Genomic DNA, 16,512 nt, shown 5'->3' on the forward strand with positions numbered 1-16,512 from the left:
CACGAACTCGATTGGAAACTCGCAAGAATGTTGTAAGCATGCTGACCCCGCCCCTTGTTTGCCTGGTGGGATCTGACGATAAAATAAAGCTTCGACTCATCCAGGCACAAGTGGTCCACCTGGCCCCAACTGTATTCTCTTGTCTGTCTCCTTTAATCCTTCACTGCCCTCCTCAGGCTCACCCCTGGCCGTGCTGGACGCGGTCCAATCTATACTAATAAAAGGGTAATATGCTAATTAGACAGGATGGCTTCCAGATGTCTTCCGGACATCCTTCCGGACAAAGCCACGGTGGCGGGGGCTGAAGCAGAGGCGGTTAGGGGCAATCAGGCCAGCAGGGGAGAGCAGTTAGGGGCGATCAGGCCGGCAGGGGAGAGCAGTTAGGGGCGATCAGGCCGGCAGGGGAGAGCAGTTAGGGGCGATCAGGCCGGCAGGGGAGAGCAGTTAGGGGCGATCAGGCCGGCAGGGGAGAGCAGTTAGGGGCGATCAGGCCGGCAGGGGAGAGCAGTTAGGGGCGATCAGGCCGGCAGGGGAGAGCAGTTAGGGGCGATCAGGCCGGCAGGCAGGCAGAGGTGGTTAGCGGCAATCAGGCAGGCAGGGGAGAGCAGTTAGGGGCGATCAGGCCGGCAGGGGAGAGCAGTTAGGGGCGATCAGGCAGGCAGGCAGGCAGAGGTGGTTAGCGGCAATCAGGCAGGCAGGGGAGAGCAGTTAGGGGCGATCAGGCCAGCAGGGGAGAGCAGTTAGGGGCGATCAGGCCAGCAGGGGAGAGCAGTTAGGGGCGATCAGGCAGGCAGGCAGGCAGAGGTGGTTAGCAGCAATCAGGCAGGCAGGGGAGAGCAGTTAGGGGCGATCAGGCTGGCAGGGGAGAGCAGTTAGGAGTGATCAGGCAGGCGGGCAGGCAGAGGTGGTTAGGGGCAATCAGGCAGGCAAGCAGAGTGGTTAGGGGTGATCAGGCAGGCAGGCAGGTGAGCAGTTAGGAGCCAGGTGAGCAGTTAGGAGCCAGCCGGTCCCGGATTGTGAGAGGGATGTCCCGGATTGGAGAGGGTGCAGGCCAGGCTGAGCGACACCCTCCCTCCGTGTATGAATTTTGTGCACCGGGCCTCTAGTATGATATAAACACACACGGAGGATGAAAACCTACCCTGTCCGTCATCTCGCTGAACCACGTTCTAAATCTCGCTCTAAGCGTCTTACCGCCCTGCTCAGTGGTCCCCGCGGTTTACTCCTTAGCCGGGAATTCAACTCTCTGTGATGCGGCCTGGTCAGGTCCGTGAGAAAGAACAGGGCGGGGGGGTCGGCGTCTGCCAAACCTGGCTTCAGCATCTGGCCACACCTCTAGGGACGAACCTGAATACATCGCTCTGTGTCAGGGGTGGGCAACCTTCTTCCTGCCAAGGGCCATTTGGATATTTATCACATCATGCGAGGGCCATTCAAAATTATCAACTTGAGCCCGGCCCGCGTGGCTCAGTGGTTGAGCGTCGACCAACGGACCAGGAGGTCAGGGTTCAATTCCTGGTCAGGGCACATGCCCGGGTTGCGGGTTCCATCCTCAGTAGGGGGCGTGCAGGAGGCAGCCGATCTGTTGGGGAGCCCACGAGACCTGGTTTGGAAAGGGAAGTGTGCAGAAGGCCAGCCACCCAGTTTATCGGAATTCCGAATTAGGGGAGACTTAGGGGCGTGTCGAAGGCGGCACCCCCAATTATCCCTTTACTTTTCCAAATAAGTCTGTGCACATGAAGTGTCCCTGGGTGTTTCCTGGAATCCATATGCTTCATCTGTGGGTGTCCTGGCTTAATGGACACTTCAGACACATATGTCTTCCCAACATTACTCACCCCACTGATTGTATCTAAAAGATAGCCCTAACCCAGCCGTGGGCAAACTACGGCCCGCGGGCCGGATCCGGCCAGTTCGGCTGTTCTATCTGGCCTGCGGAGCCGAAAGAGCGGAGGGTTCTCTTGCTCTCCCCTCCGCTCCTTCACCAGCAGCGGTGTTAACATGGCAACGTCGGCAAATGCGGCCGCAGCTCCTTCTTCGGAGTGGGCGGATTTATATCCGGATTTATACCCGCCATTCAGTAGAAGGAACAACCTCTCCATCTTCCAGAGGCTCCTTGGAATGCCCGCGGACGCGTCCCCCGACATCACCCTGGGAACGCGGAGACACGTTATCGTGGTGATGTAGGGAGACACGCCCCTGGAGAGCACAGTATCAGAGCATTAGCTAAAAAGGAGACCAACAACACTGTTCCCACTGAAGTGGATGTTTTAAAGACCAAAAACCTTTCAACCTAGTCTACATGGCCATCTACATCTACGTCCCGGGCATAATTTGGAAGTTGCACTAAAGAAAATGTTTAATTTACTGTTTACACATTTGGTTCTTTTCTATTTGTTTTAGTTTTAAATTATTTTATTCTATTTAAGTTTAATTTGAAAGGCTTTTGTACCTTTCCTTTGTTAGGCAATTTTATTTTGCCTTTGCCATCTTCAATATAAGGTATGTTATTGTGCTATGATTCCTCCGTTTTTTGAAGTTTCAAATTATACTAATTAGTGTTTACATTCTTCTTGTTAAAATGTTTGAAATGAATAAAACTATTGAAATAAAAAAAAAAGACCGTACCCTTTTATGTAATGATGTTTACTTTGAATTTATATTAGTTCACACAAACACTCCATCCATGCTTTTGTTCCGGCCCTCCGGTCCAGTTTAAGAACCCATTGTGGCCCTTGAGTCAAAAAGTTTGCCCACCCCTGCCCTAGCCAGTGTGGCTCAGTGGATAGAGCGTCGGCCTGCGGGCTGAAGGGTCCCAGGTTCGATTCCGGTCAAGGGCATGTACCTGAGCCACAGCTGTGGGCACATCCCCAGTAGGAGGTGTGCAGGATGGATGTCTAACTCTCTATCCCTCTCCCTTCCTCTTTGTAAAAAATCAATAAAATAAAAAAAAATTTCAGCCCTAACAGGTGTGGCTCTGTGGATAGAGTGTCAGCCTGGGGGCTGAAGGGTCCTGGGTTCGATTCCGGTCAAGGGCATGTACCTTGGTTGCGGGCCCATCTCCAGTTGGGGGGTGTGCGGGAGGCAGCTGATGGATGTTTCTCTCTCATCGATGTTTCTAACTCTCTCTCCCTCTCCCTTCCTCTCTGTAAAAAATCAATAAAAAATATATATTTTAAAAAGTTTTAAAAACTAAAAAGTAAACTTGATCTCAAACTGCTGCTACAATAAAAGCCTAACGAGGCAGGCAATCGAGGCTGTTCGATCCCTTTAGCCAGGCAGCCCCTTATCCCTCTCTTTCATAGTAAACGTTGTGTCAGAGTAATCCATTGATCCGTCGCTCGGGGTCTGCTGCTCAGCCCTGGCACCGACCCATGTTTCTCTCTGATCATGGCTGTTTCTCTCTCTTTCTCTCCCTCCTGCTCTCACCTTCTCCCTTCCTCTCTGAAATCAACAAAAAAAAATATTTTTAAACATTATCAACTTAAACATTAGCCTGCTCTCTTTGGTCAAATACTTAATGAACTCACCCCGAATGCCTGGCAGGGCCCGACCCAATGATTCCCCGGGCATTCTACGGCCCGCGGGCCGGACGTCCCCCACCCCTGCTCCACGTGGATCACGTCCTGTACGGTTCCGTGTACGTGACGTGTCCAGAAAAGACCAGCCCAGAGGCAGAGAGGACCGTGGTGGCTGCCCGAGGCCGAGGTGTTGGGAGGGGAGCAGGGAATGGGAGGGACTGTTATGGGGTTTCCTTCCCGGGGTGATGAAAAGGATCTACAATTGATGGGGTGATGGTTGAAGAGCTCGGCGAACACCCTGAAAACCACAGAATGGTGTGTTTTAAATGGGTGGATTGTATGCCATGTGCATTTTTTAAATTCTATGTTACTTTTTTTTTTGTATAGCAACCGTGGAAATTCACGGAAGAACAAGTACAGACTCCCACATGGGGAGGGGGTAAGAGTCCCCTGAATTATATCTTCTTAATAAAGCTGGTTTTTAAAAGCGTTTGAGGCCTTGCCCGCTCGGCGTATGTCGTCAGGTTGGCTCCAATAAACTCGTAAAAAATTCAGAAGAAAAACAAAGCCTTTTTATTTTATTTTATTTTTTTTATTTGAAGGAATGTGCTGATCCCCCTGACGGGTAGGAATGCCGGGGAAGCGCTCAGGACTGCGGGATGAGGGGCTGGACCCCCCATTCTGCTTTCCTTAGGCAACGGCACTTGGTCAGGTGACCCCTTCTGGACCAATCACAGCTGGGTCAGGGCACAATGGTTAGGGCACAGTGATTGGCAGGGCCAGAGTCATGTGACCTGTCCTGGGCCAGGGACAGCACCTGCTAATCTAGAAGTTCCCCTCCACCTCACGTATTTTATTTTATTATTATTTTTTTAAATATATATTTTATTGATTTTTTACAGAGAGGAAGGGAGAGGGAATAGAGAGTTAGAAACATTGATGAGAGAGAAACATCGATCAGTCCGTTGGAGGGCCGGACTATAGTTTAAAAAAAAAAAAAAAAAAAAAAAAAGCCGAGCCGAAACCGGTTTGGCTCAGTGGATAGAGCGTCGGCCTGCGGACTCAAGGGTCCCGGGTTCGATTCCGGTCAAGGGCATGTACCTTGGTTGCGGGCACATCCCCAGTGGGAGGTGTGCAGGAGGCAGCTGATGGATGTTTCTCTCTCATCGATGTTTCTAGCTCTCTATCCCTCTCCCTTCCTCTCTGTAAAATATCAATAAAATATATTTAAAAAAAAAAAAAAAAAAAAAAAAAAGCCGAAACGGTTTGGCTCAGTGGATAGAGCATCGGCCTGCAGACTGAAAGGTCCCAGGTTCGATTCCGGTCAAGGTTCGATTCCTGCACGCCGCCTACCGGGGATGTGCCCGCAACCAAGGTACATGCCCTTGATCGGAATCGAACCTGGGACCTTTCAGTCCGCAGGCCGACGCTCTATCCACGGAGCCAAACCGGTTAGGGCACTTATTTTATTTTTTGTGTTGTTCTGTGTTAGAGAGCGTGGAAGGGAGGGAGGGAGAAAGAGAGAGAAACATCGATGTGAGAGAGAGATATTAATGGGTTGCCTCTCACACGCACCCCGACCAGGGTCTGGGATGGAGCCTGCAACCGAGGTACGTGCCCTTGACTGGAATTGAACCCGGGACTCTTCAGTCCACAGGGCCGATGCTCTATCTACTGAGCCACACCGGCTAGGGCTCATTTTATTTTTATTTTATTTTATTATTTTTTAAATATGGAACGCTTCACGAATTTGCGTGTCATCCTTGCACAGGGGCCATGCTAATCTACTCTGCATCGTTCCAATTTTAGTATATGAGCTGCCGAAGCGAGCACTCATTTTTTTTAAAAATATATTTTATTGATTTTTTTACAGAGAGGAAGGGAGAGGGATAGAGAGCTAGTAACATCGATGAAAGAGAAACATCGATCAGCTGCCTCCTGCACACCTCCCACTGGGGATGTGCCCGCAACCAAGGTACATGCCCTTGACCAGAATCGAACCCGGGACCCTTCAGTGCGCAGGCCGACGCTCTATCCACTGAGCCACACCGGTTAGGTCAGCGAGCACTCATTTTATTTTTTCTTGTATATTTGTTGAAAAAAACTGGTTGTCTGTCCCGTAATGTTTCCCACTGGGGGTTTGGTTTTATTTTAAAACGAGAGGCCCCGGTGCACAAAATCTGTGCCAGTGTAGGCCTTTCTTCCCCCGGCTGCTGGCACCATTTCCCTCTGGCACCCGGGACCCAGGCTTCCCTCGCCGCCCCGGCTTCGTCCGGAAGGTCGAAGGATGTCTGGTGTAATTAGATAGTACGCTTTTATTATTATTATAGATTTTTTTAAAAATTTTATTTCAGAGAGAGGAAGGGAGTCGAGGAGAGAGAGAGAAACATCAACGATGAGAGAGAATCATGGATGGGCTGCCTCCTGCACGTCCCGCCACTGGGGATCGAGCCTACAACCCGGGCATGTGCCCTGACCTTCTGAGTCATAGGTTGACACTCAACCATTGGGCCACACAATATCATCACTCATTTAAAAAAAATCTATACGAATAAAAGCATAATATGCTCATTAGACCAGGAGACCTTCCGCACGTCCTTCTGGACAAAGCCATGGTGGCGGGGCCGAGGCAGAGGCGGTGAGGGGCAATCAGGCCAGGAGGGGAGGGCAGTTGGGGGTGATCAGGCCGGCGGGGGGGGGGCAGTTGGGGGCAAGCAGGCTGGCAGGCAGAGTGGTTAGGGGCCATCAGGCAGGCAGACAGGTGAGCAGTTAGGAGCCAGCGGTCCCAGATTGCAAGAAGGATGTCTGACTTCTGGTTTAGGATCGGGCCTAACCCGGCAGTCGGACATCCCCCGAGGGGTCCCAGATTGGAGAGGGTGCAGGCCAGGCTGAGGGACAACCCCCCCCCCCGGCCCCCGTGCATGAATTTCATGCACCAGGCCACTAGTGTGTATATAGATCAGGCGTCCTCAAACTACGGCTCGCTGGCCACATGCGGCCTGCCGAGGACATTTATCTGGCCCGCCGGGTGCCGCTGCCTGTCCTGCTTAGCAGCCGACTCGTCCTGGGCCTGCAGTGCGCATAGGAATTTGTTCATATTTTTTTTTGTTTGTTTTTTTAAAATACATTTTATTGATATTTCACAGAGAGGAAGGGAGAGGGATAGAGAGCTAGAAACATCGATGAGAGAAACATCGATCAGCTGCCTCCTGCACACCCCCTACTGGGGATGTGCCCGCAACCAAGGTACATGCCCTTGACCGGAATCGAACCCGGGACCTTTCAGTCTGCAGGCCGATGCTCTATCCACTGAGGCAAACCGGTTTCGGCTTTATTTATTTATTTATTTTTTTTAAACTATAGTCCGGCCCTCCCACGGTCTGAGTGACAGGGAACTGGCCCCCTGTTTAAAAAGTTTGAGGACCCCTGATATAGATAGATAGATAGATAGATAGATAGATAGATAGATGGATAGATAGATAGATGATAGATAGGTAGATAGATAGATAGATAGATAGATAGATGATAGATAGATAGATAGATAGATAGATAGATGATAGATAGATAGATAGATAGATAGATAGATAGACAGACAGATAGATAGATTTCAGAGAGGAAGGGCGAGGGAGAGAGAGAGAGAAACATCACTGATGAGAGAGAATCCCCTTTTTTGGTTAAAGGCAGTCAAAGAGAACGTAATACTACTTCTCCGAACCTACTCCCGACAGCAGGGAAGAGGGAGAAAAAAAAAAAAACAGCTAGTGCTCATTTGATTCCGTGTGTTCCTGGGAATTGGATTTTTTCCCCACGTTTCTCACAGTTTTCACTTTTCCTGGGGAGCGTTGATGACTCAGTATGTTTTCCCTGCGCACTGTTTCCGAAGCCGACGCTTTTTTCCAGGCTGGAACCCCGACACCCCGCCTGCCCGGAGCGTGACGAGTCAGGGAGCTCCTGATCGCATCCCCCCCGAGGGACCCCCAACCCCTCCCCTCGCTCACCACGACCGATGAGCTCTCCTCCCTCGGGGAAACGAGTGGAATTACAAAACAGGGACTGTCATCTCTCCTCTGCTCGTTAAGTAAACGTCCCCACTTTGTCCCCTCGCAGCAAATACCACACAGAACGTCTGCAGAATCCTGGTGAGAATTCGCTCTTTGCCCGGAAATTGTGCTGAATGCATTCTTCCCAAAGAGTGGGACGTTAAGCCCGGCCGGTGTGGCTCAGCGGTGGAGCATTGACCCAGGAGGTCAGGGTTCGATTCCCGGTCAGGGCCCATGGCCGGGTGGCGGGCTGGATCCCCAGGGTGGGGGGCGTGCAGGAGGCAGTCGGTCCATGATTCTCTCTCATCATGGCTGTTTCTTTCTCCCTCTCCCTCTCCCTTCCTCTCCGAAATCAATTTTAAAAAATATATGTATTTTTATTTTTTATTTTTTTTAATATATTTTATTGATATTTTACAGAGAGGAAGGGAGAGGGATAGAGAGCTAGAAACATCGATGAGAGAGAAACATCCATCCGCTGCCTCCTGCACACCTCCTACTGGGGATATGCCCGCAACCAAGGTACATGCCCTTGACCGGAATCGAACCCAGGAACCTTTCAGTCCGCAGGCCGATGCTCTATCCACTGAGCCAAACCAGTTTTGGCAAAAAAATATATGTATTTTTATATATTTTATTGATTTTTTTACAGAGAGGAAGGGAGAGGGATAGAGAGCTAGAAACATCGATGAGAGAGAAACATCGATCAGCTGCCTCCTGCACACTCCCTACTGGGTGTGCCTGCAACCAAGGTACATACACTTGACTGGAATCGAACCTGGGACCCTTGAGTTCGCAGGCCGACGCTCTATCCACTGAGCCAAACACGTCAGGGCAAAATATATGTATTTTTAAATGAGTGATAATATTGTGTGGCTCAGTGGTTGAGTATCAACCTATGACCCAGAAGGTCAGGGCACATGGCCAGGTTGCAGGTTCGATCCCCAGGGTGGGGTGTGCAGGAGACAGCCGATCCATGATTCTCTCTCATCATGGATGTTTCTATCTCTCTTTCTCCTCCCGTCCTCTCTAAAATCAATAAAAATATATTTTAAAAAAAGAAAGATGGCCCTAACTGGTTTGGCTCCGTGGACAGAGCGTCGGCCTGCAGACTCAAGGGTCCCGGGTTCGATTCTGGTCAAGGGCATGTACCTTGGTTGGGGGCACATCCCCAGTGGGGGGCGTGCAGGAGGCAGCTGATCGATGTTTCTCTCTCATCGATGTTTCTGACTCTCTCTCCCTCTCCCTTCCTCTCTGTAAAAAATCAATAAAATATATTTTAAAAAAAACAAAACACAAAAATCAGGACCCTGAGGCTCAGAGAGGAAATCCTTGGAGTGAGCGTGCACATGGCAGAGCTGGGGCCCCACCCCTGGCTGTCGGACCCCACCGCCTCCGCAGCCAGGGACGGGACATATTTTCCTTACTGTGATCATGGGGGATTTTGCTTGTGGTTTAATGGGGTCAAATGGCTTTTCATGGAAAGGAGGGAGGGAGGAAACTTTATTCATTTATTTTTAAATATATTTTATTGATTTTTTACAGAGAGGAAGGGAAAGGGAGAGTTAAAACACCTATGAGAGAGAAACATCGATCAGCTGCCTCCTGCACACCTCCTACTGGGGATGTGCCCGCAACCAAGGTACATGCCCTTGACCGGAATCGAACCCGGGAACCTTCCGTCTGCAGGCCGACGCTCTATCCACTGAGCCAAACCAGTCAGGGCTATTATTTTTTTAAATATATTTTTATTGATTTCAAAGAGGAAGGGAGAGGGAGAGAGAGATAGAAACATCAATGATGAGAAGGAATCATGGATCGGCTGCCTCCTGCACGACCCCTGCCTGGGGATTGAGCCTGCAACCCGGGCATGTGCCCTTGACCGAGAATTGAACCTGGGACCCTTCAGTCCACAGGCCGACGCTCTATCCACTGAGCCACACCGGTCAGGGCCGGAGGAACCTTTAATGAGGGCTGACTGTGGTCCAGGCCCTGCACGGAGCACTTTTTACACCGCGTCCCTGTGAATCCTACCACACGCCAACCGAGGAGGTACTGGCCTCACGCCCATTGTGCAGATGACAAAACTGAGGCTGCTCAGCCCTGCCAGTGTGGCTCAGCGGTTGAGTGTCATCGACCTAGGAACCAGGAGGTCAGGGTTCGATTCCCGGTCAGGGCACAGGCCTGGGTGGCGGGCTCGATCCCCAGTGAGGGGCGTGCAGGAGGCAGCCGATCCATGATTCTCTCTCCTCATGGGTGTTTCTCTCTCCCTCTCTTTTCTTTTCTCTGAAATCAATAAAAATATATATTTAAAAACACACACACAAACACAGAGGCTCAGAGAGGTGAAATGACCCTACCCCCAATGACTAATGTTGGTAATGGGATTAGAGGCAGGTCTTCTCGGGGGGAACAAAGAGAAGGAAGTGGGAAGAAAGCCAAGAAGAAGAAGGGGGTGGTTCCTTGGGTCCCGGCGGGCCCCCCCCCCTGCGTCTCGGGCTGTCATCGCTCCCCGCAGCGAGGGCTCCTGGGGGCCTTTGGGATGGAGAGCTCGCCTCCCCGCCCAGCCCGCGGGCTGCCGGCCAGCCTGCCTCCCTCTCGCACTCTATTTCCTTTGCCCACGTCGCAAGGTATCTCGTTTCACCGAGGGCTCCAAGCGCCTGGATCTGGTTTTAATCAGGAACGAAGCCCTGCGCCCGGGAGCCACAGCCTGCCCATCCTTCCCCAGCACCTTCTCCTTCTCCGTCCCTGGCACTGGGGTAGCTGGTGGTGGCCCTGTGGGTGCCCCATTCAAGGCCCCCTCCCGCGGGCAGTGTCCGCAGAGGCTGGGCGAGGGGAGGCAGATGCTCGATTCAGATCAACAGCCTCTCATTCCCTCTGAGCGTGTCTCCTGCCGTCCACTGGACAGATCCCACCTGCGCCCCTTTGCCTCCCAGCCGGGGCCGGGGGGGGGGGGGGGAGCTCTCAGACCCACCCCTCCATAGTCACCTCACAGAGCCTGTCAGGTCAGGATTAACAACAACCACAAAAAAGATGATTGTTTTTTAAAAAGTGTGGCTCAGCCCTGGCTCAGTGGATAGAGCCTTGGCCTGCGGACTGAGGGGTCCCGGGTTCAATTCTGGTCGGGGGCACATGCCCAGGTTGTGGGCTTGATCCCCAGTGGGGGGCGTGCAGGAGGCAGCTGATCCATGATTCTCTCTCCTCATGGATGTTTCTCTCTCTCTCTCCCTCTCTGAAATCAGTACAAATAAAAAAAAAAAAAAAAAAAAAAAAAAGCGTGGCTCTGTGGTTGAGCATCGACCTATGAACCAGGAGGTTAGAGTTCATTCGATTCCCAGTCAGGGCACATGCCCGGGTTGTGGGCTCGATCCCCAGTGTGGGGAGCGGGGGAGCGGGGGAGACCCGTGCAAGAGGCAGCCGATCCATGATTCTTTCTCATCATGGATGTTTCTCTCTCTCCCTCTCCCTTTTTCTCTAAAACCAATACAAATATATACATATATTTTTAAAATGTGTTTTTAAAATAGTTTTTATTGATTTCAGAGAGGAAGGGAAAGGGGGAGAGAGAGAGAGAAACATCCATGATGAGAGAGTATCATGGACCGGCTGCCTCCTGCACACCCCACACTGGGGATCAAGCACACAACCCCGGCATGTGCCCTTGACCAGAATCGAACCAGGGACCCTTCAGTCCACAGGCCGACGCTCTATCCACTGAGCCACACCAGTTAGGGCCAAATATATTTTTTAAAATTTTTATATTTTTTTAATATATTTTATTGATTTTTTTACAGAGAGGAAGGGAGAGGGAGAGAGAGTTAGAAACATCGATGAGAGAGAAACATCCATCAGCCACCTCCTGCACGCCCCCTACTGGGGATGTGCCCGCAACCAAGGTCCATGCCCTTGACCGGAATCCAACCGGGGACCCTTCCGTCTGCAGGCCGACGCTCTATCCACTGAGCCACACCGGTTAGGGCTTTAAATTTCTTTAAAAAGAAAAAGAAGCCAGCACAGAAAAACGCACAGCTGAGAAATGGCGAGAAAGAGAGAGAATCGGGTCCCGTTGAAACTCCAGGATTCCCTCCAATAACAGTCTCGTTACCAGAACCACCAATTTCCTTTTTTTTTTTTCTTTTAAAATTGTTTTTGGTTGAACCTCGTGGGAGCTTTTATGCCTACAATCCAAGGAACTAACCAGTATGGAAAGAATGGTTGAGGTTCCAGCCAATGTGCACACAGAGCTGTGGGTCCTTTGAAAAACCAAAACCCGAGAGAGTTTTGGCCGCGCCCCGGGGGTTTTTATAACAAAAGCTGGAGACCAGAACATGGGCCTCCTCTCCATGGCTCAATGCCCTCCAACGCACCCCCGGTGGCATCTCCCGTGAGCTCACTGCCCCCCGGGGACCAGGTGCGGCCCGGTGGGGCCAGGCCGCTGGGATACAGACGGGCTACTGGGGCCCGGATCAGGGTGAGCCCAGGGGAGGGGCTGGGTCAGCTCCGTGGCACAGCGGGGCCCTGGCAGTCTGGCGTGAACCGGCAGGGGGTGGCTGCCAGGGGAGCTGGCAGGAAGGATGTCTTGGGAGGGATCCTAGGACATCTGATGGGATTTGTTTCACGCGATGCCATCTGTGCTCCAGCCCCAGGGCCTTTGCATACGCTGGTGCCTCAGCCCGGGAGGCCTCCCAACTTGGTCCCTCTGGCAGACTTCTACTCGGCCTTCAAAATTCAGCTCAAGGGGTGCCTCAGCCTTCCAGAAAACCTTCTGTGTTTTGCTTTTTTATTTTATTTTATTTTATTTTTTGAGATATTTATTTTTTATTTTTTTAATTGTTTGAAGTATTACAAATAGTAGTACCTATGTCTCCTTTTTTTCCCCCCATTGACCTCCCCCCGGCCTCCCCTACCCCCCAGTACATGCCTTTACCTGCCCCCCTCCACTGTCTTGTATCCATTGGTTATGCTTATATGCACGTGTTTGTACATATAGTCCTTCAGTTGATCTCTTACAGCCCCGCCCCCCAACCTCCCCTGCCTTCCCACTGTAGTTTGACAGTCTGTTCAATGCTTCTTTGCCTCTGTATCTATTTTTCCCCCATTTCTTTCCTTTAAAAAAGCTTGCCTCTGCAGACTAGAAATAAACATATAATAACAAAAAATGTTAGAGTCCCAATTTCCATGTCCAACAGTTCTGAGTCCCCGTTTCAGTGTCAAACAGTTCCTTAAGTGTACATGTCAGCAATGATATCTGGATGGTGGGCACATGGTGGCAATGCAGGTCCGACCCTCTCTGGTTTGGTCCTGGGCAACCTGCTGTGACACACAGCTGCTGACTGCTAGCGTGGCAAGGCGTCGTCAGCGTCTCCCATCTCTGGACTGTCTCTCCTCTTGTCTTCATGGTTGGAGCAGACCTGTCAATTCTGCTCTGTTGCAGGAATCCACATGGTCTTGGAGTTGTTTTCTGAAAATATACAAACATATTCTCGACCAAAAGTTAATAAAGGAAACTTTTCTATATAATTGATTTGGGATCCTTTTCATTTTTGCCCAAACGATTTTCCTTTGTCTTATTTAGACACCATGTGTGTTTTTCATGGGTGTCTTGCTTTATCGGAGGGATCTCTGCCCTTCCAGGCTGCAAACTGTCTCACCAGCTGTGCCTCCTTCGCCAATTCGGGCTGGATTCCACTCGTTTCATCTGCTCCCTCTATCTGCTCCGGGACAAGGCTCAGGACACGTCTGTCTATTCCCGCCGCCATTTTGTCTCTCATTCTGTGTTTTGCTTTTTTAAAATATATATATATATATATTTTTATTGATTTCAGAGAGGAAGGGAGAGGAAAAGAAAGATAGAAACATCAATGATGAGAGGGAATCATGGATTGGCTGCCTCCTGCATGTTGGACGAAGCCCGCAACCCAGGCATGTGCCCTTGACGGGAATCGAACCTGGGACCCTTCCGTCTGCAGGCCGATGCTCTATCCACTGAGCCACACCGGCCAGGGCTCTGTGCTCGCTTTAAGGCATGACTGCCTTCTTCTTCCTCTTCCTCTCCCTCCCCCTTCTTCCTCTTCCTCCTCCTCCTCCTCCTCCTCTTCTCCTTCTTCTTCTCCTCCCATCAAGATGTGGATTCTGGAGAAAGATAAATATCACACCATCTCACTCATTTGTGAATTATAATGAACAACAGAAACTGGTGAACAAAAACAGATCCAGAGACAGAGAAGCATTGATCAGACCATCCAACCTCAGAGGGAAGGGAGGGGAGGGTGGGGGTCAGGGGGAGAGATCAACCAAAGGACTTGTATGCATGCCTATGAGCCTAACCAGTGGACACAGACACCAGGGGGTGAGGGCATGAGTGGGGGGGATGAGGGGGTCATGGGGGATAAGGACACATATGTAACACCTTAATCAATAAGGAAATTTTAAAAAATAAAAATAAAAAAAGAGGTGGGCCGAAACCGGTTTGGCTCAGTGGATAGAGCGTCGGCCTGTGGACGGAAGGGTCCCGGGTTCGATTCGGTCAAGGGCATGTACCTTGGGTGCGGGCACATCCCCAGTGGGGGGCGTGCAGGAGGCAGCTGATCGATGTTTCTAGCTCTCTATCCCTCTCCCTTCCTCTCTGTGAAATATCAATAAAATATATTTTTTTTTTAAAAAAAAAAAGAGGTGGATTCTGCCCTGGCCGGTTTGGCCCAGTGGATAGAACGTCAGCCCTTGGACTGATGGGGCCCTGGGTTTGACTCCGGTCCAGGGCACGTCCCTCCGATGCAGGCTCGATTCCCAGCCCCAGTCTGGGGCGTGTGCAGGAGGCAACCAACCCATCGATGTGTCTCTCTCACATGGGTGTTTCTCTTTCTGTCTCTCTCCTTCCCTTCTGAAAGGTCAGACAGAGGCCAAACACCAGGACCACAGGCTTTATTTAGGAGAAGGACCTGCCGGGCTGTCTCGCAAGGGGAGAACAGCAACAGGTGCAGAGGGGAACACGCCTTCTGAGGGGAGGAATGGGAAGGGATGGGTCTTAGGGTTCTCGGCACGCGCTGATTGGTGGCTTAATGTATGGTCCATATAAGAAGGTACATAGTTAGTCACTCAGGTACTTAGGGACAAGGACTTAGGACAGTGGTCGGCAAACTCATTAGTCAACAGAGCTCGCGAGCCGCGGTTTGCCGACCACTGGCTTGGGGTATTTGGCAGCTGCTGATTAGTGGTTCAATGTATAGTCCATACGAGGTGCCTGGTGAGGTGCTCCGGTATGTCCAGGCCGCAGGTTACGTCATACTCCGCCCACCGGTTGGGGGAAGGGAGGATCTATCACCTTCCACACTAAAATGAAATACAAATAAATTAAAAATAAATGAAAAGAGGTGGATTCTGTGCTTTGGCCTCAGACTGGGTTGGACATCTTCCGAGGCTGAGTCATGAAAGGTCATGCTGAGTCATGAAAGTTCACGCTGAAAACCGGTTTGGCCCAGTGGATAGAGCGTCGGCCTGCGGACTGAAGGGTCCCGGGTTCGATTCCGGTCAAGGGCATGCACCTTGGTTGCGGGCACATCCCCAGTAGGGGGTGTGCAGGAGGCAGCTGATGGATGTTTCTCTCTTGTCCATGTTTTTAACTCTCTCTCCATCACCCTTCCTCTCTGTAAAAAATCAATAAAATATATTTAAAAAAAAAAATAAGGAAGTTCACGCTGAGTTATAAAAGGTCACGCTGAGTCATAAAAGGTCACGCTGAGTCATGAAAGGTCATGCTGAGCCCAGCCGGGTGCAGCTCAGCGGTTGAGCGTCTTTCCCCTGGTGGTCAGTGCACGTCATAGCTACCGGCCGGTTGTCCGGTCATAACGGTTGCTTAGGCATATATATATATATATATATATATATATATATATATATATTTAAAAAAGAATTTTTTAAAATTGATTTCAGACAGGAAGGGACAGGGAGAGAGAAACATCTATGAGGAGAGAGAATCATGGATCGGCTGCCTCCTGTACGCCCCACACTGGGGATCGAGCCTGCAACCCGGGCATGTGCCCTTGACCAGGAATTGAACCGTGACCTCCTTGGTTCATAGGTGGACGCTCAACCACTGAGCCATGCTGACCAGGCCTCACTTTCTTCTTTTCTTCTAACGCTACCTCTGAGACACTCAGCAAATACCAGCCGGTCCCCACAGCATAATTTCATCAGCTGCCACAGTAAAGGCTTCGGGGCACATGAATCGCAATTAATTCACAGGAGCCAGGGAGTTCATATGCCCTCCATGGCGTTTGCCCTTCATGTAACAGTCCAGTGCATTGGCTGTGGGTCCCAGACAGAGGGCTGTCCCCCCAGGGCGGGCGGGAAACGGTAGCCTGTGAGGGCCAGGCCCGTGTGGCTCCGTGGTTGAGTGTCGACCTATGAACCAGGAGGTCGACGGTTAGATTCCCTGGTCGGGGACACCTGGAACCAGACGCATGCCCAGGTTGTAGGCTCCATCCCCAGGGTGGGGTGTGCAGGAGGCAGCCGATCATCCGGATGTTTCTGTCTCTCTTTCCCTCTCCCTTCCTCTCTGAAATCAATAAAATACATATTTTTAAAAATATATTTCTTTATTGATGTCAGAGAGGAAGGGAGAAGGAGAGAGATAGAAACATCCATGATGAGAGAGAATCATGGATCAGCTGCCTCCTGCACACTCCCCACTGGGGATGGATCCCGCACCCCAGGCATGTGCCCTGGGCCGGAATCGAACTCGGGACCCTTCAGTCCGCAGGCTGACGCTCTATCCACTGGGCCACACGGGTTAGGGCAAAATACATTTTTTTTAAAAAATATATTTTTATTGATTTCAGAGAGGAAGGGAGAGGGAGAGAGAGAGAGAAACATCCATGATGAGAGAGAATCATTGATTGGCTGCCTCCTGCACGCCCCACACTGGGGATCAAGCCCGTAACCCAGGCGTGTAC

Source organism: Plecotus auritus, assembly GCF_963455305.1.
Source record: "Plecotus auritus genome assembly, chromosome: 15".
Taxonomy (NCBI): Eukaryota; Metazoa; Chordata; class Mammalia; order Chiroptera; family Vespertilionidae; genus Plecotus; species Plecotus auritus.